Here is a 24,152-nt window from a genome sequence, read left to right as displayed (position 1 = left end):
ATCATGAAGAGCACAGGGCACCAGCGTCGAATCTGCCAATCTTGGTGTTCTCTGGCAAATGCCAGTCTCTCTGCATGGTATTGGGCTGTAAGTGCAACATCCACTTGTGGACGTTGGGCCCTGATACCACCCCAATGGAGTCTGTTTCTGATAGTTCGAGGTTTGAGCAGACACATAGATGTTCGTGGCCTGCTGGAGGTCATTTTGCAGGGTGCTGGCACTGCTCCTGTTCCTCCTTGCACAAAGGAGGAGGTAGCGGTCCTGTTGCTGGGTTGTTGCCCTTCTAAGTCCCCCTCCATGTCTCCTTGTGTACTGGCCTGTCTCCTGGTGTCCGCTCCATGCTCTGGACACTCTGCTGACAGAAACAGCTACCCTTCTTACATTGATTTGCCATCCTAGATGAGCTGCACTACTTGCTTCTGTGGATAGTAGACACCACTTCATGCTACTGTACAGTACCTCAAGGGGTGAAAGTAATGACAAAATGCAAAAGGGCCAAAACAACAGTCAAATAGGATGAGAACAGAGAAATGGTCTGTGGTCACCCCCTGTAGAAGCACTCCTTCTTAGGGGTTGTCTGCCTAATTGCCTATCATTTCTACCTATTGTCTGTTCCATTTGCACAACATCAGGAGAAATTGATTCACAATCGGTGTTGCTTCATAACTGGACAGGTTATTACAGAAGTGTGTTTGATTAGGAGTTACAATGTGTTGTGTAAGTGTTCCCTTTACTTTTTTGAGCAGTGTATTTTGTATTTATTTTTTAAAATATTTGAAAATTGCAAATTAATTTAGAAAGATTTGTAATTTTCAAACACTAAATTTGTATTCTTCCTAATCAGATAGTGATACCACACAAAATAGTTAATAAAATTTACTGTTTCTAGTTTAGGTCGGCAGCATTTTTCCAACATGACTGTGTATTTTTTCAACATTCTTTTTTTCAATAATAGTAGGCTTACAAGTTTAGCAACAAGTTTTTGTATGTTCAATTAAATTTACTTTCACTTTTGAAATTAGTTTAAGGGAACTAGATTTTAGAACCAGAATTGCAGAGAAAATACAAAATCAGAAGACACGAGTAGTCGGTAAACAGGCCAGAATCCCAACAGGATCAAATGCAGGAGCTGGGAGCTGAGCACACAGAATTGAACCATAGGAGAACAAGGCTGTATCTGGCATCTTTCAAATCTGGCATCTTCCAACAATGTGCTTGGAGCTTTAGAAGTGTGTAGTGCATGACAATTGGCTGAAGTGAGGAGTTTATTACTCCACCTGAACTGCCCATACTGCCAGACTGGATGATTCCACTGGTCCCGGCCACACTATTCTTAGTGGCTGAAAAGAGTCTGCGCTGCTCAGAGCTTCTGGTTCCAATGTCATCACAAGTTCCGCCCACAGAATGAATGATAGCAGTCACTGGTGATAGAAACAGACCTCACAGGAGCAGATCCCAGAGGAGATGTGACACACCATTTGCAGAAGCCCTAATGCTACAGAATAGCAGGAAACCACAACAGCAGAAAACCCCATAAAGTAACTCCATTTTGTAAATTATAACAATCAGTGAATTAATTTATAGGAGTAGTGACTATTTTGACACCGGAATGGGGGCTTGTGTTTTTCAGGATGAGTAAAAAATTTTATTAGCTTCATTTTCGCCTACCTAACTTTTTTTGGTGTTTTTTTATTCCAATATTTGGGAGGCAGAATGAACAAACAGTTGAACACCATACTCCACTGGCTCATGCTATGAGGTCTTCTATTAGACTGTTATTATTAGACCTGTTTTTATGGACGTTTTGAGTAGAAATATTCAAAAATATGAATTTCAAGTTTATTTTGTTCAAAAATAATAATTGATTGTATTCTTGACAGTTGACTGTACCAGGAGATCAGAGGAACAAATGACCTCTTCAGTTTTTAAGTCAGATGAACTTGAGATCACACAGGATACAATTGAAGTGAATGCCATTACTCCAGATGCACCATCATCCCTTCACATCAAAGATCTGTTGTCTGAGCCTTTGAAAAAAGTCCTATCTTCTGATTCATTACAGACTACTAAGAAAAATAAATGTCAGAAAAGAGGCATTAAAAAAAGAACTGCTCTTAAATCAAAGAAGACAATTTCAAGTTCAGTGTGCTGTTCCATGCATGTTTCTAGTTAAAGAAATGTATTTATGTTTTTTCGCTTGTCTCTGCTGCCATCTACTGGCCAGACCATTTAGTTCCTCGGTCTTTCCTTGTTCAGCCTATGGGGAGGGGCTTCTCTTCAGCCTCTTCTCTTCCTGTTTGCTCAGTCATCGGCAGACATCTTACCTGAGAGAACTGTTCTCCCTCATGAGCTGAGGAAGCAAAGTCTTTTGACCCGCAAGTAGCGACTCCAGAGACAAGCTCCATGCAAGAGACTCAGTGTAATGTTTGAATCGTTATCTACGGAATAAACCAACATTGTTCTTCATCACAACGCGTGTATGCTTATCTGAGAAGCTGCTAAGGGTCATGTCTGCCTCGCTTATTGGATACACAAAGGTAGGAACTTCTCTCACTTACATGTCTGCATACCTTTAATCGCCATTAAGTGGGGACAGAACAGTCAAAAGACTAGCTTGCCGGCCCATACAAGTCAGAAGACTACTTTTAAAGCTCATAAGCAGCTAGAAAACCTCCTTATAGCCCAGCACCCCAGCTACAGATCTCCATCTGCCCCATCTCCCTATGTGTAATCTGCCCAGCAACAAGCCTCGCACACCAGTCTGCCTGCAGCAGTGCACGTCTGGACAAGCCTAGAAGTAGCTCCACCACCTGCCACATCTTGCAATAACTCTGCTCGTACTGTTAATGAGGACTGTCTATGCACCTGCTGTTTCCTTCTGGCCACATCGCTCCTAAAGGCCTGCAGTACTCCATACCTCATTACCGCGCATCAGCGATCCGCGAACCCCCAAGTTTCGCCAAAGCCACTCTGGGAATCTCATCCGGGACCTCCCGCAGAGCCGCACAGCGATTTTCGGACCCCGATTCAAAAGTTGAATTTTTTAAAGAGACAGTACACCTTTATTCAAAATGGCCGAAAAAGACCTCGGACAGGTCCCTACTGATGAAACAGTGCAAATACAACCTGATACCGTCCACGATGAAGCCCAGGAGGCAGACCCCACATCTCAAGCAGACCAAGTCACCCGACCAAAACGTTCTGCCAAACCAACTATAAAGGTGCTTGAAAACTATCACAATATGAAAGATGAGCTATGTGATCACCTGGAAGAACAGTGGGAATGCATCACCTCTTATATGTCAAGACTCGAATCCTCATCAGGCAACGCCGCAAGCTTGCAAACCGTCATGGAGCGGCTGAACACCGCCCGTGAAAGGTACAAGAGACTATCAGCAAAGTACATCGCTCTTCTAAAAGATTTTAATTCTGATGAAGCTCTTCCAGACCTCAGTGAGGCGCTAGAGACGGACAAGGAGAGAGACGCCAAGGTCCAACATGCCATAAACAAGGCTGAACACCGTATCTCTCACCTGCAAGAAACCAGGTCACACCGATCGACCTCATCTAAACGTTCCTCTCGGTCATCCAGGGCATCGTCCTCAAGAAGTTCAACCATGAGCGACAGGATACTAGAGGCCCGCATAAAGGCAGAGGAATCCAGAGTGAGACGTTCTTTCACTGAGAGAGAAGCTAAGGCAGAGGCAAAAAGGGCAGAAGCAGACATGGAAGCAAAAAGGGCAGAAGTGGAAGCAAAAAGGGCAGAAGTGGAAGCAAAAAGGGCAGAAGTGGAAGCCAAGAGAGCAGAAGCAGAAGCGGAGGCTCAGCTGAAGATTCTTCGGTCACAGATGGAAGAGGAGGTCGCACTAGCTAAAGTGAGACTACTTGAGCAGGCGTTGATCCAAGGTCCTGATGCAGCTAACTTGCCACCACTGGAATCAGACGATCCAGTCAATCGCACGAAAGACTATGTACGAAACCAGCTACCTGTAGCAACCCCGGTCTACAGTACCGTCCAAGTCGACGACACCAAAACCTCCAACGTACTCCCAGAGATACCTTCTCAAACACAGTCACCACAAGATGGCAACCAAGTGTTTCCTGACCCACCTTTACAGCTCAAGCGGTATTCGTCAGATTCTTCAAGGGCTAAACCACAGCTCAACCCTGCAGCAACATCATTCTATCTGGGAACAGCTCATCCATTCACACCAGGCGGCCCATACGCCCCAGGGGCATCACGAGTCGTCGTGGCAACGAGTGGTGAGAAGTCGGATATGTCCGAGTTCGCCAGGTTCATGGTGAGCAGAGAGCTAATCAACACCAGTCTTACGAAGTTTGATGATCGTGCAGAGAGCTACAGGGCCTGGAAAGCAACCTTTAAGGCAGCCATCGCCAATCTCAACCTAACTGAAGAACAGGAACTTGACCTCCTGATAAAGTGGTTAGGTCCAAGCTCTTCAACCCGCGTCAGGAGCCTCAGAGCGGTCCACGTGGGACAAGCAGAAGCAGGTCTCGCTGCCGCATGGCAAAGGCTGGAACGCACCTTTGGCAGCGCAGAGGCAATAGAGAAAGCCCTATTCAAGAGACTGCAGGATTTCCAAAAGATCAACCTTAAAGACGTCCACAAGCTGCAAGACCTAAGTGACCTGCTAATGGAGCTGGAGCTCGCCAAAAGAGACCCTCGTCTGTCTGGGCTGTGCTATCTGGATTCAGCCCATGGAGTAAACCCGATCGTGGTGAAGCTGCCATACAGCCTGCAGGAAAAGTGGGCAATGTCAGTATCAAGATACAAAGGAGTGAACGACGTTACCTTCCCTCCATTCATCCACTTCTGCAGGTTCATCGATGAACAGGCCCAGATGAGGAATGACCCCAGCCTCGACTTCCTAGAGTCCAACGCTTCGACAGCCGCACCAACTCCTGCGCCAAGGTATGAAAACACCACATACAAACGCAGAGACACTAAGAGAGCTGTGAGCGTTAGGAAGACCGAGCTACCGTCACCTGCAACGCCCACAGACGAACAGAACATCGTCTCAACACGAGATAAATCCTTTAATCGTGAATGTCCCATCCACAAGAAGCCACACTCGTTGACCAAGTGCAAAGGGTTTAGATCCAAAACCCTACAGGAGCGCAAGGAGATCCTCACAGAGCTCGGGGTTTGCTTCAAATGCTGCGCATCACTTGAGCACATGGCCAAGGACTGCAAATCCACAGTCAAGTGTGGGGAGTGCCACAGCGAAAAGCATGTTTCAGCCATGCACTCAACCCGAATAGCTAGAGACACACCGGCTGCAGTCACCACTGCTCCCGCTCCAAGTCATGGCGGGGAGCCACAGAATCAGACCGACACCGCCACAACTGTCTCCTGCTCATGCTCAGAAGTATGTGGAGAGGGCCGCATGGAGAAATGTTGCGCCCGAATATGCCTCATCAAGGTTTACCCCGAAGGACATCCAGAAAAGGCAAGAAGGTGTATGCCATCATAGACGACCAAAGCAACCGGTCCCTGGCAGGAGCCAAATTCTTTGAAGCCTTCGGAATTAGTGGACCATCAGAGCCCTACACCTTGAACACCTGCTCAGGCCGCATAGAGACTAGCGGCAGAAGAGCCCAGGGATTCATCGCTTCTCCTATCAACGGGAAGACTGAAATACCTCTGCCAACGCTAGTTGAATGTGACCAAATACCCAGCCAAAAGAGTGAAATTCCTACCCCAGAAGCTATACTTCATCAGCCGCACCTGAAGCACCTCGCAAGCGTCATCCCACCTATGGACAACAACGCGGAGATTCTACTCCTGCTCGGCAGAGACAACCTGAGGGTACACAAGGTGCGACAACAGTGCAACGGACCTGACTACGCACCATACGCCCAGAGACTGGACCTCGGATGGGTAGTCATAGGAAACGTGTGCGTTGATCGATCAGAAATCGACTCCTTCAGGACCTACGTCCATGGAGACGGACGCACAACCTGCCTAAGGCCATGTCCTCATCACTATGAAGTGAAAGAGAAGCCCCCAGACTCAATACAGCTGCCTGACATCGCTTCTTCTCTGCGTACCGACAACTTGGGAAGATCAGTCTTTCACATCACCAAGGACGACGATAAAGTAGCCTTGTCAGTGGAGGACAGAGAATTCATCGACATAATGGACCGTGAGTTCTCTAAGGACAAAACCGACCACTGGGTCTCTCCATTACCCTTCCGATCCACCAGGGTAAGACTGCCAAACAACCGAGACCAAGCTCAGAACAGATTCAACTCTCTTCAACGTTCAATGAACCACAAACCTGAAATGAGGGAGCATATTGTCGCCTTTATGGACAGAATATTTCGCAACAACCACGCGGAACCCGCTCCTCCCGTGAAGAAGAACGAAGAGTGCTGGTATCTGCCTTCATTTGGTGTCTACCACCCACGGAAACCGAACCAAATCAGGGTTGTCTTTGACTCCAGCGCCAAACATGGAGGCGTATCACTCAACGATGTCCTCCTCACAGGTCCCAACCTGACGAACAACTTAGTAGGAGTGTTGCTGAGGTTCAGGAAAGAACTCGTCGCCATCACTGCCGATATCGAACAGATGTTCCACTGTTTCCTAGTCAGGGAGGACCACCGGAACTTCCTCAGATTCCTGTGGTTCAAGGACAACGACACCAACAAAGAGATGGTGGAATACCGAATGAGAGTCCATGTCTTCGGGAACAGCCCTTCACCCGCAGTAGCAACCTACGGTCTCCGAAGGACCGCATCAGAGGGAGAGTCTGAGTATGGCACAGACGCAAGAGACTTCGTTGAAAGAGACTTCTATGTAGACGACGGGCTCAAATCACTGCCCACTGAAGAAGCAGCCATTGATTTGCTCAAGAGGACCCAAGGTATGCTGGCCCAGGCAAGGCTCAGGCTTCATAAAATCGCTTCAAACAGCCCGACCGTAATGAGAGCCTTTGATTCGGGTGATCACGCCCCTGGATTCAAGGACATTGACTTGGGGCTAGACAGCCCACCCGTGCAGAGGAGCCTAGGCATCAGATGGGATCTCGCAGCCGACTCCTTCGGGTTTCAAGTGAATTGCTCGGACAAACCGTTCACAAAACGTGGTGTCCTCTCCATAGTGAACAGCTTATTTGACCCGCTGGGGTTCGTGGCGCCCATCACCATACAAGGCAAATCCTTGTTGAGACAACTATCTGAAACTGTCAAGGATTGGGATACCCTGCTCCCCTCCGACAAAGAGAAAAAATGGGAAACTTGGAAACAGTCGTTGTGCGGATTGAACAATATTCACATCCCGAGATGCTACACCAAAATCTCCCTTGCCTCTAGCGGAAGGAAAGAACTCCACGTCTTTTCAGACGCCTCCACAGAAGCCATAGCGGCGGTTGCATACCTGAAGGTGATGGACGCCAGCGGGCAAAGCTACGTCGGATTGGTGTTCGGCAAGGCGAAGCTAGCCCCGAAGCCCGACCACACCATCCCCAGACTCGAACTCTGTGGAGCCGTCTTGGCAGTGGAAATTGCTGACTTCATACTACAAGAACTGTGTATCGAAATAGATGAGGTCCAATTCTACACCGACAGCAAGGTCGTTTTGGGTTACATCTACAATACATCGAGACGATTCTACGTGTATGTCAGTAACCGCATCGAAAGGATCAGGAGATCCTCCAAACCGGAACAATGGCGTTACGTACCATCGGAGCTGAATCCAGCAGATCTTGCAACCAGACCCATGTCTATATCTTCTTTCGTTAACTCTTCTTGGCTTACAGGTCCAGAGTTCCTGCTGAGACAGTCAGAAGAAGGTGTCCAGGAAGACTTCAGCATCCTAGATCCAGACAACGATCCAGATGTCCGAACTGAGGTCCATACCCTGACCACCAGTGCTGAGAAAACATCCAACCTCGGCTGCCAACGTTTTGAACGTTTCTCCAGCTGGTTAAGACTCGTCAGGACTGTTGCCAGGTTAGTGCACATCGCCAGATGTTATCGTGCAGACTTTAAAGACAAGGACTGTCATCGCTGGCATGTATGCCACAGACCTCTTTCTGCTGAGGACATCTCCCGTAGTGAGTCCCTCATTATACGCCACCTCCAACAGAGCGAATTCGCCACCGAATGGAAGTGCTTAAATAACAAACAGCAGATTCCATTAAGAAGCCCCCTCGCCAATTTAAACCCAGTAATGGACAGCTTCGGCTTACTGAGGGTTGGCGGTCGTTTAAGCCAGGCTCGTTTCGGTGTCGCAGAGCAAAATCCTCTCATCATTCCCAACAAACACCACGTTACAGTCTTACTGATCCGTCATCATCATGAAAGGACTGACTGGCCTCTGGGACTTGTTACCAGGACACTGCCTAGCCAGGACGGCAACGTGCGGAAGGTGGAGCTGAGGGTCTTTAGGAAGGGTGAGACGAAGATCTTTGCGAGGCCAATCCATGAACTCGTCCTCTTACTGCCTATCGAGAGCGCCACTACGGGATGAGCGTTCTGCACCCGAAGTTTGGCCGTTTTTCTGATTTTTTGAACTTTAATTGTTGCATTTAACATGCCCTTTCTTTTAGGTTTATTATTATTATGGACAATAGTGGAATCCCCATAGTGAATTCCAGACGGGGAGTGTGCTGTTCCATGCATGTTTCTAGTTAAAGAAATGTATTTATGTTTTTTCGCTTGTCTCTGCTGCCATCTACTGGCCAGACCATTTAGTTCCTCGGTCTTTCCTTGTTCAGCCTATGGGGAGGGGCTTCTCTTCAGCCTCTTCTCTTCCTGTTTGCTCAGTCATCGGCAGACATCTTTCCTGAGAGAACTGTTCTCCCTCATGAGCTGAGGAAGCAAAGTCTTTTGACCCGCAAGTAGCGACTCCAGAGACAAGCTCCATGCAAGAGACTCAGTGTAATGTTTGAATCGTTATCTACGGAATAAACCAACATTGTTCTTCATCACAACGCGTGTATGCTTATCTGAGAAGCTGCTAAGGGTCATGTCTGCCTCGCTTATTGGATACACAAAGGTAGGAACTTCTCTCACTTACATGTCTGCATACCTTTAATCGCCATTAAGTGGGGACAGAACATTCAGAATGTGGAAATAGTTTTCCCCTCGAAACATCTTTGGTTAATCATCAAAAAACGAGAAGAGATTTTCTTGTTCCACATGTGGGAGAAATTTTAAACAAAAATCAGATCTTGTTATTCATGAGAGAATTCATACTGGGGAGAAGCCATATTCATGTTCAGAATGTGATCAATGTTTTTATGTGAAATCAAAACTTATCAGACATCAGAGAACTCACACAGGGGAGAAGACATATTCATGTTCAGAATGTGGGAAATATTTTGGACAGAGATCATATCTTGTTGTCACCAGTGAACTCACACAGGGGAGAAGCCATATTCATGTTCAGAATATGGGAAATGTTTTAATTGGAAATCTTGGCTTGATAGTCATCATAGAACTCACACGGAGGAGAAGCCTTTTTCATGTTCAGAATGTGGGAAATGTTTTGGACAGAGATCATATCTTGTTAGTCACCAGAGAACTCACACTGGGGAGAAGCTATATTCATGTTCAGAATGTGGGAAATGTTTTATATTGAAATCACATTTTGTTACACACTAGAAGACTCACACAGGGGACAAACCATATTCATGTTCAGAATGTAGGAAATGTTTTGGACAGAGATCATATCTTGTTTGTCACCAGAGAACTCACACAGGTAAGAAGCCATATTCATGTTCAGAATGTGGGAAATGTTTTAATCAGAAATCTTGGCTTGATAGTCATCAGAGAACTCACACAGGGGAGAAGACATATTCATGTTCAGAATGTGGGAAATGTTTTGGACAGAGATCATATCTTGTTGTCACCAGAGAACTCACACAAGGGAGAAGCCATATTCATGTTCAGAATATGGGAAATGTTTTAATTGGAAATCTTGGCTTGATAGTCATCATAGAACTCACACGGAGGAGAAGCCTTTTTCATGTTCAGAATGTGGGAAATGTTTTGGACAGAGATCATATCTTGTTAGTCACCAGAGAACTCATACTGGGGAGAAGCCATATTCATGTTCAGAATGTGGGAAATGTTTTATATTGAAATCACATTTTGTTACACACCAGAAGACTCACACAGGAGAGAAATCATATTCTTGTTCAGAATGTGGGAAATGTTTTTCATTTAAATCATATCTTGTTAGTCACCAGAGAACTCACATAGAGGAGAAGCCTTTTTCATGTTCAGAATGTGGGAAATGTTTTATATTGAAATCACATTTTGATAGACACCAGAAGACTCACACGGGGGAGAAGCCTTTTTCATGTTCAGAATGTTGGAAACGTTTTACTAGTAAATCATGTCTTGTTGCACATGAAAGAATTCACACAGGGGAGAAATCATATTCATATTCAGAATGTGGAAAATGTTTTTCTTTTAAATCATATCTTGCTACACATCATAGAACTCACGCAGGGGAGAAGCCTTTTTTCTGTTCAGAATGTGGGAAATGTTTTTTTACTTAAATCATATCTTGTTAAACACCAGAGAACTCACACAGGGGCGAAGCCTTTTTCCTGTTCAGAATGTGGGAAATGTTTTACTCAAAAATGGGCCCTTCTTGAACATCTAAAATCCCACACGGGGTAATCCATTATCATACCTAGAATGTGAAAAATGAATTACTGGAAATTATATTTTGTTGACCATCAAAAATAACAACCACAAGGAGAAACCATATATGTTACTGACAAATTGTACAAAAAGTCTGGCTGGTTTATTTCCGTCCTCATAAACCGCACCACAGGAAACTCAAATAAAGCCTTTTTCCGGCATACAATAAAACATAATGCAACAAGTCCATACAGTAGTGCTGGTTTCTCCACTTGGCTTTTTGGTCCTTTTGCAAAAGCACTCAATCCAGGAGATCTACACACTTCCATATACACAACCCATCTGTGAGACAAAACAGGTCTCAGTTTACCCAGTGAACCACACTCGGGTTGAGATGTGGTGAGCGCATAATCGACCTGTTGTGAACGATTAACTATTTTTAGTCTTATATGCACTAAACTGTTACTGCAGGTTTATCTCCCATCCACTGTGGTTTACAGCCACCTTACACCATATAACAGACAGTCGTATAATTAAATGAGAAGGGAATTTACTTTAGAACTTACTGCATTTCTAGGGACTATTAGATGCACTTTTAACACCAAGTATGCTAACAATTGAGTGTCTTACAGTCTGGAGGCAGCTTCCTGTGATTGAGAACACTGAGACAGTTTAACTGTCCATATGTAGCAGGACTGTGTGTATGTAAATGGGAAGATGTAGCAGAGCTGTGTGTATGTAAATGGGAAGATGTAGCAGAGCTGTATGTGTGTAAATATCGAGATGCAGCAGAGCTGAATGTGCATGCACTGTCCAGCAGTGTTGTGTTTGAGCTGCATAGTGCTTATTAATGTTCGTGCTGTGACACTATATGTAAATATAACACATGGTGCAGAGAAAGACTGACAATAGGTTTATTAACTATTTCACTCAGGTGCATTACAATTAGTGATATTGACCACTCTACTTAACATCACCAGGGAAGATTTAATTAGTGTAAAATAGGAAAAACTATTTTTTTACTGTCTAAACCTAGGGTGTGTCTTATGGTAAAGTGCATCTATAGCATCTGTAACGCTGGCAGGTGTGGACACACGCTCTACAGGCCAGGCTTAGAATCCCAGTAGACTAATTGTCTACTGGGACTTCATAGGACCTCTAATGTTGAGCATTGGCTGGGCTGCCGGTAGACACCAGGTTCCACTCCTGGGCAGTTCCTCGGACTACACAGCTGACTAAAGGGTCAGAGGCACAGGTATGAGGTACAGGAGGGCAAGACAGAAGCATAGTCAGATGGTCTGAGGTCAGGGCAGGCATCATGGGTTCGCAGTACAAAGCCGGAATCAGGGATGGAGACGTCAAACAGATAAAGTAAACAGAATACAGTGAGTAGGGCGGCGCTTAGGAGGCACACGAGTTACTGCAGTGACAGCATCTTATAGTCTAAAAAATACAGAATTATTCAGCTACTAATATATTTCATCTAATAAATAAAATGTAATCTTATGTGCATTGAATATTACACATTTTTATATATTTACAGTGGTGTGAAAGTGCCCCCTTCCTGATTTCCTATTCTTTTGCATGTTTGTCACACTTAAATGTCCAGATCACAAAACAAATTTAAATATTAGACAAAGATAACACACACGAACACAAAATCCTGTTTTTAAGTGGAGGTCCTTAATATTATTAGAAAAAAATCCAAACCTACAGGGCCCTGTGTGAAAAAGTGATTGTTCCCTAAACCTAATAACTGCTTGGATCACCCTTAGCAGCAACAACTGCAAACAAGCATTTGTAATAACTGGTTATCAGTCTTTTACAACGCGCTGGGGGAATTTTGTCCCCCTCATTTTTGCAAAATTGTAATTCAGCCACGTTGGAGGGTTTCCGAGCATGAATCACCTTTTTAAGGTCATGCCACAGCATCTCAATCAGATGACTTTGACAAGGCCATTCCAAAGCCTTAATTTTGCTTTTCCTAACCCATTCAAAGGTGGACTTGCTGGTGGGTTTTGGTTCATTGTCCTGCTGCATAACCCAAGTGCGCTTCAGCTTGAGGTCACAAACAGATTGCAGGACATTCTCCTTCAGGATTTTTTTGGTAGACCGCAGAATTCATGGTTCCATTTTCACAGCAGGTCCTGAAAACAGCCACAGACTATCACACTACCACCGCATTTTACTGTTCGTATGAAGTTCCATTTCTGAAATGCTGTGTTACTTCTATGCCAGATGTAATGGGACAAAATTTCAACTTTTGTGTCGTCAGTCATAGTAACATAGCAAAATAGTTTTGAAGGCTGAAGAAAGACCTTATGTCCATCTAGTTCAGCCTATTTTTAGTGCAGCTGTTCTGCATTGTTGATCCTGGGGAAGGCGAAAAACCCACAGAGTAGAAGCCAATTTTCTCCATAGGGAAAAAAATTCCTTCCCCTAAGCTGGGTCAACCATTTACCTATAATATTATGTTATTCGTAACCTTCTATACTGTTACTCACAAGAAAAGCATCCATTCCTTTCTTAAATTCATTCAGTGAATTGGCCATCACCACTTCCTCAGGAAGAGAATTCCAGAGCCTCACTGCTCTTACCGTGAAGAACCCTCTTCTATGCTGGTGCAGAAATTGTCTTTCCTCCAAATGAAGAGAATGCCCCCTTGTTCTTGTCACAGTCCTTGGTACAAACAGTTCGTTGGAGAGATCTCTGTATTGCCCTCTGATATACTTGTATATATATTAGGTCTCCCCTAAGTCTTCTCTTTTCTAGAGTAAATAGACCTAATTTTGATAACCTTTCTGGAATAAACTCCCAAAAGTCTTGAGAATGATCAAGATGTTTTCTGGCAAAACTGAGACAAGCCTTTAACCCCTTCACTACCAAGGGTGGTTTGCACGTTAACTCCCGGGCCAATTTTTACAATTCTGACCACTGTACCTTTATGAGGTCATAACTCTGGAACGCTTCCATGGATCCCGGTGATTCTGACATTGTTTTCTCGTGACATATTGTACTTCATCTCAGTGGTAAAATTGCATTCAAATAACTTGCGTTTATTTGTGAAAAAAAACAAAATTTGGCGAAAATTTTGAAAATTTAGCAATTTTCCAACTTTGAATTTTTATGCCCTTAAATCACAGCGATACAGCACACAAAAAACTTAATACATAACATTTCCCACATGTTTACTTTACATCAGCACAATTTTGGAACCAAAATTTTTTTTTGTTAGGAAGTTATAAGGGTTAAAAATTGACCAGCGATTTCTCATTTTTGCAACACCATTTTATTTTTAGGGACCACATCACATTTGAAGCCACTTTGAGGGGTCTATATAATAGAAAATACCCAAAAGTGACACCATTCTAAAAACTGCACCCCTTAAGGTGCTTAAAACCACATTCAAGAAGTTTATTAACCCTTTAGGTGCGTCAGGAATTTTTTGAATATTAAAAAAAAAATGAACATTTAACTTTTTTTCACAAAAAAAATAATTCAGGTTCAATTTTCTTTATTTTACCAAGGGTAACAGGAGAAATTGGACTGCAAAAGTTATTGTGCAATTTGTCCTGAGTACGCTGATACCTGATATGTGGGGGGGAACCACTGTTTCGGCGCATGGCAGAGCTCAGAAGGGAAGGAGCGCCGTTTGACTTTTTCAATGCAAAATTGGCTGGAATTCAGATCGGACGCCATGTCGCGTTTGGAGAGCCCCTGATGTACCTAAACATTGGAAACCCCCCCCAAGTGACCCCATTTTGGAAACTAGACCCCCCAAGGAACTTATCTAGATATGTGGTGAGAACTTTGAACCCACAAGGGCTTCACAGAAGTTTATAACGTACAGCGGTACAATTAAAAAATCACATTTTTTCCACAAAAATGATCTTTTCACCCCCAATTTTTATTTTTCCAAGGGTAACAGGACCCTAAAAGTTATTGTGCAATTTGTCCTGAGTATGCTGATACCCCATATGTGGGTGTAAATGACTATTTGGGCACATAGCAGAGCTCGGAAGGGAAGCAGCGCCATTTTGACGTTTTTGGCTAGAATTGAGATCGGACACCATGTCGCGATTGTAAAACCCCTGATGTACCAAAACAGTGGAAACTCCCCACAAATGATACCATTTTGGAATCTAGACCCCCCAAGGAACTTATCTAGATGTGTGGTGAGAACTTTGAACCCCCAAGGGCTTCACAGAAGTTTATAACGTACAGCGGTACAATTAAAAAATCATATTTTTTCCACAAAAATGATCTTTTCACCCTCAATTCTTATTTTTCCAAAAGTAACAGGACCCTAAAAGATATTGTGCAATTTATCCTGAGTATGCTGATACCCCACATGTGGGGGTAAACCACTATTTGGGCGCATGGCAGAGCTCGGAAGGGAAGCAGCGCCATTTGACGTTTTTGGCTGGAATTGAGATTGGACACCATGTCGCGTTAGGAAAGCCCCTGATGTACCAAAACAGTAGAAACCCCCCACAAATGACACCATTTTGGAAACTAGACCCCCCAAGGAACTTATCTAGATGTGTGGTGAGCACTTTGAACCCCCCAGTGCTTCACTGAAGTTTATAACGTCCGGGCGTGAAAATAAAAAAATCGTATTTTTTCCACAAACATCTTTTAGTCCCCATTTTTTTTATTTTCCCAAGGGTAACAGGAGAAATTGGACCCCAAAAGTTGTTGTCCAATTTGTCCTGAGTACGCTGACACCCCATATGTGGGAGAAAACTACTGTATGGGGACACGTCGGGGCTCGGAAGGGAAGTAGTGACGTTTTGGAATGCAGACTTTGATGGCATGGTCTGCGGGTGTCATGTTGCTTTTGGAGAGCCCCTGATGTACCTAAACAGTGGAAACCCCCCACAAGTGACCCCATTTTGGAAACTAGACACCCTAATGAACTTATCTAGATGTGTGGTGAGCACTTTGAACCCCCCAGTGCTTCACAGAAGTTTATAACGACCGGGCGTGAAAATAAAAATATCGTATTTTTTCAACAAACATCATCTTTTAGTCCCCATTTTTTTTATTTTCCCAAGGGTAACAGGAGAAATTGGACCCCAAAAGTTGTTTTGTAATTTGTCCTGAGTAGGCTGATACCCTACATGTGGGGGTAAAACACTGTTTGGGCGCATGGCAGAGCTTGGAAGGGAAGGAGCACCATTTGACTTTTTCAATGCAGAATTGGCTGGAATTGAGATCAGACGCCATGTTGCCTTTGGAGAGCACCTGATGTGCCCAAACAGTGGAAACTCCCCAATCATAACTCCAACCTTAACCCCAACACACCCCTAACCCTAATCTGAGCCCTAGCCCTAACCCTAGCCCTAACCCTAGCCCTAACCCTAACCCTAGCCCTAACCCTAACCCTAGCCCTAACCCTAACCCTAGCCCTAACCCTACCCTAACCCTAGCGGGAAAATGGAAATAAATACATTTTCTTTTAGTTTTATTATTTTTCCCTAACTAAGGGGGTGATAATGGGGGGTTTGATTTACTATTTATGGCGGCATTTATATTTGGCAGCTGTCAGACGCTAAAAGACGCTTTTTATTGTAAAAATAGTTTTTACATCACCACATATTGTGAGCTATAATTTTTCCGTATTTTGACCCACTGAGTCATGTGAGGTCTTATTTTTTGCGGGACGAGTTGACGTTTTCATTGGCACCATTTTCGGGCACGTGACATGTTTTGATCGCTTTTTATTCCGATTTTTGGGACGCAGAATGAACAAAAACCAGCGTTTCATGAATTTCTTTTTGGGGGGTGCGTTTACACCGTTCTGCGTGCGGTAAAATTGATAAAGCGGTTTTATTCTTCGGGTCAGTACAGTGACAGCGATACCTCATTTAGGTTGTTTTTTTATGTTTTGTCGGTTTTTTGCAATGAAAACAATTTTATATAAAAAGTAATTATTTTTGTATCGCTTTATTCTGCGAGCTATAACTTTTTTATTTTTTTGCGGATGACGCTGTATTGTGGCTCGTTTTTTGCGGAACAAGATGACGCTTTCAGCGGTATCATGGATATTTATATGCGTCTTTTTGATCGCGCGTTATTGCACTTTTTGTTCGGTGGTATGATAATAAATCATTATTTTTTGCTTCGTTTTTTATTTTTATTTTTTAAGAGGTTCGCTAAAGGGGTTAACTAATGGGACAGTTTTATAGGACGGGTCGCTACGGACGCGGCGATACCAAATATGTGTACTTTTGGTTTTTTTTTGTTTTTTTTGAAAAAATGGATTTATTTGGGAATATTTTTTTTTTTTTTTTCTAATTTATTTAGCGATTTTTTTAAATTTATTTTTAACACTTTTTTTTTTTTTTTTTACTTTATTACCTTGTCCCAGGTGGGACATCACTGTCCTGTGACAGATCGCTGATCTGTCACATCACAGATCACTGTGACAGATCAGCGATCTGTCACAGGCACTGCTGCAGACTTCCTCATGCCTGCGCTTTGCAGGCAGTGAGGAAGTCAGCTCCCTGCAGGCCCCCGAAGGCCCCCGTCGCCATCTTGGATCCGGGGGCCTGTAGGGAAAGAGCCCCCCGCAGCAGCGCTGCACATTGCGCTGCCGTGGGGGGTTCAGGGAAGCACGGAGGGAGCCCCCTCCCTGCCGATGCTTCCCTTTAACCCCCGGTACACCGCGATCACGTTTGATCGCGGTGTACAAGGGGTCAACGTGTCGGGGGCGGTCCGTGACCGCCCCTGACACATTGTGCCGGGTGTCAGCTGTGATAATCAGCTGGCACCCGGCCGCGATCAGCGGCGCTCACCACGTGGGCGCCGCTGATCGCTGGGACGTAATATTCCGTCCATGGTAGTTAGGTCCAGGGTCACATGGACGGAATATTACGTCCATTGTAGGTAAGGGGTTAAGTTCTTATTTCTCCACAGTGGATATTGTCTTCTAGCTCTACTATACAAGGCCATTGTTGTCCAGTCTCTATTATGGTGGAGTCATGAACGCTCACCTTAACTGAAGCAAGTGAGGCCTACAGTTTTTTAGATGTTGTTGTGGGGTCGTTTTTTACCTCTTGGAGTCATCACTGTACCTTTGGGGTAATTTTGGTCTGCCAGCCACTCTTAGGAAGGTTCACCACTCTTCCATGTTTTTGCCATTTGTGGATAATTGCTCTGACTGTGGTTTGCTGGAGTCCCAAAGCTTTAAAAATGGCTGTATTGGGTGGGTTCTCCTTCCTTTGGTGCACTCTGTACTCAGTCTTTTTGGTTAATTTGGGTATTAAGGTTTGCTCACTGGGACGAACCTTTGCCCATTTGTTCTTTTTTTTACTATTTCTACTTTTTGGGCTCGTGGGCTAGGCTAATGTGGCTACCTTCGATGATATACAGTAGCTTCTCATATTACTATAGACTCTCTCAAACTTTTATCCTGGAATATAGCTGGACTGAATTCGCCGGTAAAGCGCATAAAGGTACGCTCGCATATCGTCTTTTTACAAGAATGTCACTGGCTTTGCAGAGGACACTCAGCGCTCCATAATAGACAATATTTGGAGTGCTTGGAGGCTTCCTTTTCACGGAAGAAGCGTGGGGTGGCCGTTTTGTTTCTTAAGGACCTTGAATACTCTATACAGGATGTAGTGAGAGATAAGGCAGGATGATATTTACTAGTCAGAGTCCTTATTGAACAGCGGGAATACTATATATATATATATATCAATCATACAAAGAACAAGACTAAAAACAGCAAAGGGGATTCAGTATGAGTCAAGTCCACAACTTAATTTTTCTTCAAAGGGAGATGTTCCACCCCCTTCCTTTGTGAATGGTACTACTGTACCCTAGAACACAGTTCCTAAATAAGGCCCTGCTTTTCCAGCAGAACGGGCACAACGGTGCAAAAAAAAAAAAAACAGGAAGAGTCCATAGGCTCCAAAAATGAAACATCCGGCTCGCAGTCCTCCAGGTCAAAACATTTTGGACAACAAATGTCCTTATGACCAGATTTGACCACGTAGCTCCCCCTTATCCCTTGAGGGACAATATCAGGGCTTTTCCTCTTCCCTGAAGGACGCAGAACAGTACTTCTATAACCTTTTTAAGGTGCTGCGGCACAAAAAAATATTCAAGTAACAAACTTTTTTTTTTCAGCGGCACGCATCTCGTGTTGCTCCAGTAGTGGCGGAATCCCAGACCCGATTTTGGGACTGGGGTAACTCTGCAGCCGCAGAGGTCACAGGCTGCCATGGAGTAGTAGCTGTGGTGGAGGCCTCAGGAGTAGAGACAGCGCGGGTGACCGGCCATGCCAAGCTCGCCCCCGCGTACATTTCCATCTCTGGTGAGCATAGGGTAACTGCCACCGCGTAGTAGCCCCGAGGTCAATCTTCCTTATAGAAGGAGGCCCAATCCCCTTCTTTCAGGGGTCTCCCAAATATGACTGAGGCTGCGTTTACGTACACCTTTTCATTGGTCTCAACCTCCCAGATGAACCCAAAGCTTTTGTCCACTTCTGTATACACTAGCTGACCATACGTGCAGCGGCCAGCCATCGCGCCACCTCCTGGCCGACGCAACTCGTCCCACACCTCCTTTTTTCTTTCCTTTTTCCAACTGATGACCCACTATATCAGCACTCTGGCATATTCTGAGAGCAGAGCAAAAAGAGGCCAATCTAATAAGGGACAAAAAGCAAACTGGCACATACAGTAACATAAGAGTGGAAATTCAGCACAGCCCCAGCCGGGGCTGGCTGACCACACAAAAACTGAATAGACAAAACCAAATCAAATGTGAATATTAGCAGAGAAAACTTAGCTTGAGAAGACAGGAACTGAGCTGGAAACCAAGACCTCAGGAGGCAGGAAAAAATCACCAGCATGGGAATAGGGAGTCGGCTGTCTTAAATCCAGTCTGAGACTCCAGATGTCCAATCGTTGTCCTCATTATCAGGTGGCAGGTCTCTGTTAATTAGATCAGCTTCATTACCTCCTGACACCACCATAGGGAGCCCGGAAAGAGAACTCACAACTCCTCTGTCAGCACAAACAGTTCCCTCACCAGAAACCAGAGGCAGACCAGAAAATGAATTCAAAACAGCCGAGGTTGCAGTACGGACCCCCCGTGAGAGACGCGTGGTCAGACAACGGCCTCCGTAATGGGGACCCGTGGCATGGGCCATCCCTCTGGGGTAAGGGGTTGAGGTTCACTCACCCACTCAGATGCAGGAACATAGGCCACGGCCGTCCCGGGAGCGCTGGATCCTTCCACGGGGACGCCTGCGCAGTCTACTGGTAGATGGAGCTCTGGCTCATTCTCGATTTCCGGTAGCGGTTCCTCTGGGGTGGATGCCAGTTCCGGTCTTCACTGAGCTAACAACCAAGGTTCCGGACGACAAGGTTCATCTGCCTGGTGCCGTGCTACTTGTTCCACAAGATGTTCCGGCTCCAGTGAATGTGAAGAGGACTGCTGCACTCACGATGTCTCTTGCCTGCGGGACGATGTGGACTCTGCTGGCTGCTGACTTTGCTCTGAAGAACTCTCCGGGCGGGCCGGGTTCTTCCTTCTAGGCCTGACCCGTTTCCAGGTGGGGTCACTTCCGACAACTCCCATTTGCTGATACTCTTTACGGGGAGACAGGGTCTTCTCTTCATCTGCACCCACCAGGGGCGGACCAGGAGATATTGACAAGTGAACATTGGCGCCAAGACCATGTTATAACGCCCATGAAGGGTGAGGGCCTTGTTGTTGTCTCCTCCTCCACCATTTCCCACCAATTCCGCAGCCGCTATATTAGGCTACTTTCACACTAGCGTCGTGCGACCGCCGTCGCCCTGCGTCTGGGCAACGTACCGTCGCACGCTGTGAAAGTTGTGCACAACGGGGGCAGCGGATGCAGTTTTTCATCGCATCTGCTTCCCCATTGTAATGTCTGGGGAGGAGGGGGCGGAGTTTCAGCTGCGCATGCGTGGTTGAAAATGGCGGAGACAACGCACAAAACAAGTTACACAACGTTTTTGTGTGCGTCGCGGCCGCCAAAACACGACGCATCCGTCGCACGACGGATGCGACGTGTGCCCATACGTCGCAATGCGTCGCTAACACAAGTCTATGGAGAAAAAACGCATCCTGCGGGCAACTTTGCAGGATGCGTTTTTTCTCCAAAACGACGCATTGCGACGTACGTCGGCCGACGCTAGTGTGAAAGTAGCCTTAGTCACAATAATGGTGTCGGATTTTCTCATAAAATAAGCCAAGTCCAATATGGTAGATCGCCATGGTTACATGGTGCCGACACCGCACACACGTGGACGCCGTCATCCCGGGTCGGAGGCCCGGAAGTACATAGCCGAGTGTGACGCTGTCACATTCAGCTGTGCAGAGTCCGAGGATCCAATCACGGGGTGGGGTGGGCGCATGCGCGGTGTTGCGCACAGCAATCCCGCAGCCATCTTGGAGAAGGGAAAAGTGTAGAGGAATAATATGCATGTTAAGGGCAAAAAAGGGTATTGTCACAAAATACCTATAAGCAGTTAGATGATTAATTTGCGGTGTCAAAAAGTAAATAAGGATACAAGTGCCAGTGGAAAACATAATAAGAATTTTCATTGTCTTTTCTGTGATACAATAAATCTAATTTTACTATTAGTACTTTGAATGTCTTTTGTTTGGGTTATATGGTATAATAGATATTCTTAGTCTTTTTTGAGAAAATTCTTATAGTATTGACTGTCAATACAACAAATGTGGTAAATCATGTATTCTCTTTACAGGACAATTCCAGTACTGAAGAGCAGGAGCAGTTGAGTGGAAATGATTCTTCCCAGGGTTGTCGGGCCCAACTTCCTGAGGTGGAAAGACGGTGTGTAAGCAGTCTTGATTGTTTTTGGCTTAAGTATGTTATCTTTAAAACTATATGACTTATAATTTATTTTTGCTGTTTTTTTTGTATTTATTTGATGTCTAGGTTCCACAACGTGAGGAAGCCAACCCCATCATTGACCATGACCAACTGATTCCTCTTCTTGTGCAAGAGCGAGTAGCGTTGTGGGACACCTGTGATCGTCAGCATTGTGACTTAGTAGTGATTCGATGACTCTGGGAAGAAGAGGCCAGATCGCTGTTGGCTGATTGGAACCATGCCATGCCACAAGTCAGAAAGTATTTTCGTAAGTATTGCAACGTGGTCTGACGCAGTAGTGAACCTGTAAATGTAGGTACATAGTTTTACAATTTCTTTTTTATTCTTTTTCCCCCTTCACAGTGAAGAGAATAAAAGTCCGTTGGCGTGTGTTCGATGAAGGATTGATTTAATAAAGATATGAGAGAGGAGATTCATATTCGAAGTGGTACTGGTCCAAAGTTCACGAAATACAAATACCATTGCATGTTGTCTTTCCTGAGGCCTACGGTTGCTCATCGAACGTGAGTATCTTTGTGTTGTATTCCATGGTACAAAATGTGAATTGTTCAGTTCTGCAGAATATGTTGGCGCTTTTTAAAAAAAAAATTTTTTTAGTAATGTTTTTCATTTATTTTCCACACAGAACCTCAGTTGGAGCGGCCCCTCATCGACCAGCCACTGAACACTCACAATCATCCACCAACGATGCTCAGCACTGGAAAATGAAGACCCGGAGCAAAAAAGTCACCCAAAAAAGGACCCACCACCTCCACCCTCACCTCCAAATGTGTCTCTGTTGTCAAATCTGTCTCTACCTTTCCTTGGGTCTCTCCCTTCCAATGTGTCTATCCCTTCCCACGATTCAACTCCTAACGTGTCGTCTACTCCCAATGTGTCATCTTCCCATTTTAGTTCCATCCATGACATCGTAGACCACACCATCTGTGAGCCAATCCTGCATTTTATTGCTCCTTCCACTGTAACCCCTTCGTCACCGACTCATACCCAATCATCCCAGCTCGACACCCCAAGGGCCACAATATCTCACCATCGGACAGACCTCGAACATAAACCCAATTGTTGGTTAATGGAAAATAAACAATTGTTTATTGTTGGTAAATAAAAATTGACTTTTGTTTACACAATCCCTGTGTTTTCTTTGTCTCTTTATAAGAAAGCACACACGTGTGTATTGTATTGTTGAGTGAAGTAACGGGTGTTTCACTGGAGGTGTTTTATTATTGTTATTAAAGTCAGCAAACATTACAGGTACATTTACTTACAAGTGGATTAAACCATTTTGTCTTGCCATGCCACACATCCAATATCAGAAACAAAGTAAGCAACAAACTTATCCCTCATTTTGGCAACTTCCACTGTAGTCCTCAGAGGGTGATCTCGGTAATCCTGCAATGTGCTAGCAACAGGTTTGTCAAGTTCTAAGTGTTGTCACTCTTTTGCCAGGATGTAGTTGTGCATAACAACACACACTTTGACAACCTCATCAATTTTCTCAGCTTTTAGATTGATGTCTGTTCCCAAACTGTGCCACTTAAATGCCAACAATCCAAAGGCACACTCCATAGTTCTTTGTGCCCTTGTCAGTCGATAGTTGTAAATCCTTTTGGTGTGATTCAAGGCCCGACTCGAGTATGGTTTTTTTGAGGTTGGCACACATTTGAAACGCCTCATCCCCAACCACAACAAACAGCATTGGCGGTCCTTCAGTGTTTGGAAGATGTTGTGGCTGCGGAAAATTGAAATTATTACCATACAAACATTGGCCCATGTCAGAGTTTTTGAAAGTCTGAGAGTCATTTGCTCGTCCAAATGAGCCAACGTCAACGGCGACAAATCGACAATCAGCATCTGCAATCGCCATGAGAACAATTGAAAAGTACTTTTTGTAATTGAAATACTCGGGTCCACTTCCAGGAGGTTTCATAATCCGAATGTGTTTGTGCGTCCATAGCCCCCAAACAGTTTGGAAAATTGCAAATGTACTGGATTTTTGCAGCATTTTCCAGGCACAGTTCAGTTGTGGGTTGGGGGAGGAATTCTTCACGCAGAAGGTCGCATAAAGCACCCCAGGTGTCTCCAATAATCCCAGAAAGGGTGGACACTCCAATCCAGAATTGAAAATGTAAAGATGATAAAGTCTCTCCGGTAGCCAGGAATCTGCCGAACAGAAAATGGAAAACAAATAAGTACATGGCTTTTATGACAATAATACTAATGACGTGTTTCTTTTTCAAAATTATGTACCTCAGGGTCACCAACAGACGTTCCTTGGCAGGAATTGCTCGACGTAGTTGTATGTCCTGCCTGGTGATGGATCCTCGGACACGTTGTAGCAAGTCATTGAGTCTCTGTTCCGACATCCTCGTGTAGTCGAAAAACTTCTCAGGGTTTTCCCGCAGCTCAGTGTACAATGAGTAGTAGGCTCTAGGGCTTTCTCGGACTTCATCAATGGGGTGTTGCCAGTAGTGACTACGACATCTTCTCCATCTTTTTCTTCTTCATCACAAGCCACAGCAAAGGCAAAAGCCAATTTCAAAGCCAAATCAAGATTACGATAGAAGCTCTCCATGCCAGGATCCATCTTGCACCTGGATGCAGCAGCAAAAGATGAGAATTTTAT

The 24,152-nt window shown here is 44.7% G+C and overlaps 1 pseudogene; it reads left to right on the top strand.

The window, feature by feature from the left end:
- The first annotated feature begins 1,909 nt into the window (after nt 1-1,909).
- LOC141052999 (uncharacterized) lies at nt 1,910-21,703 on the top strand (annotated as a pseudogene).
- Nucleotides 21,704-24,152: the final 2,449 nt, after the last annotated feature.

This window comes from Dendrobates tinctorius, unplaced genomic scaffold (genome assembly GCF_039654945.1).
Source record: "Dendrobates tinctorius isolate UK_male_01 unplaced genomic scaffold, ASM3965494v1 ptg000164l, whole genome shotgun sequence".
NCBI classification, from domain to species: domain Eukaryota; kingdom Metazoa; phylum Chordata; class Amphibia; order Anura; family Dendrobatidae; genus Dendrobates; species Dendrobates tinctorius.
The sequence above is the reverse complement of the archived record's forward strand: the minus strand, read 5'-3'. Positions and strand labels throughout refer to the sequence as shown.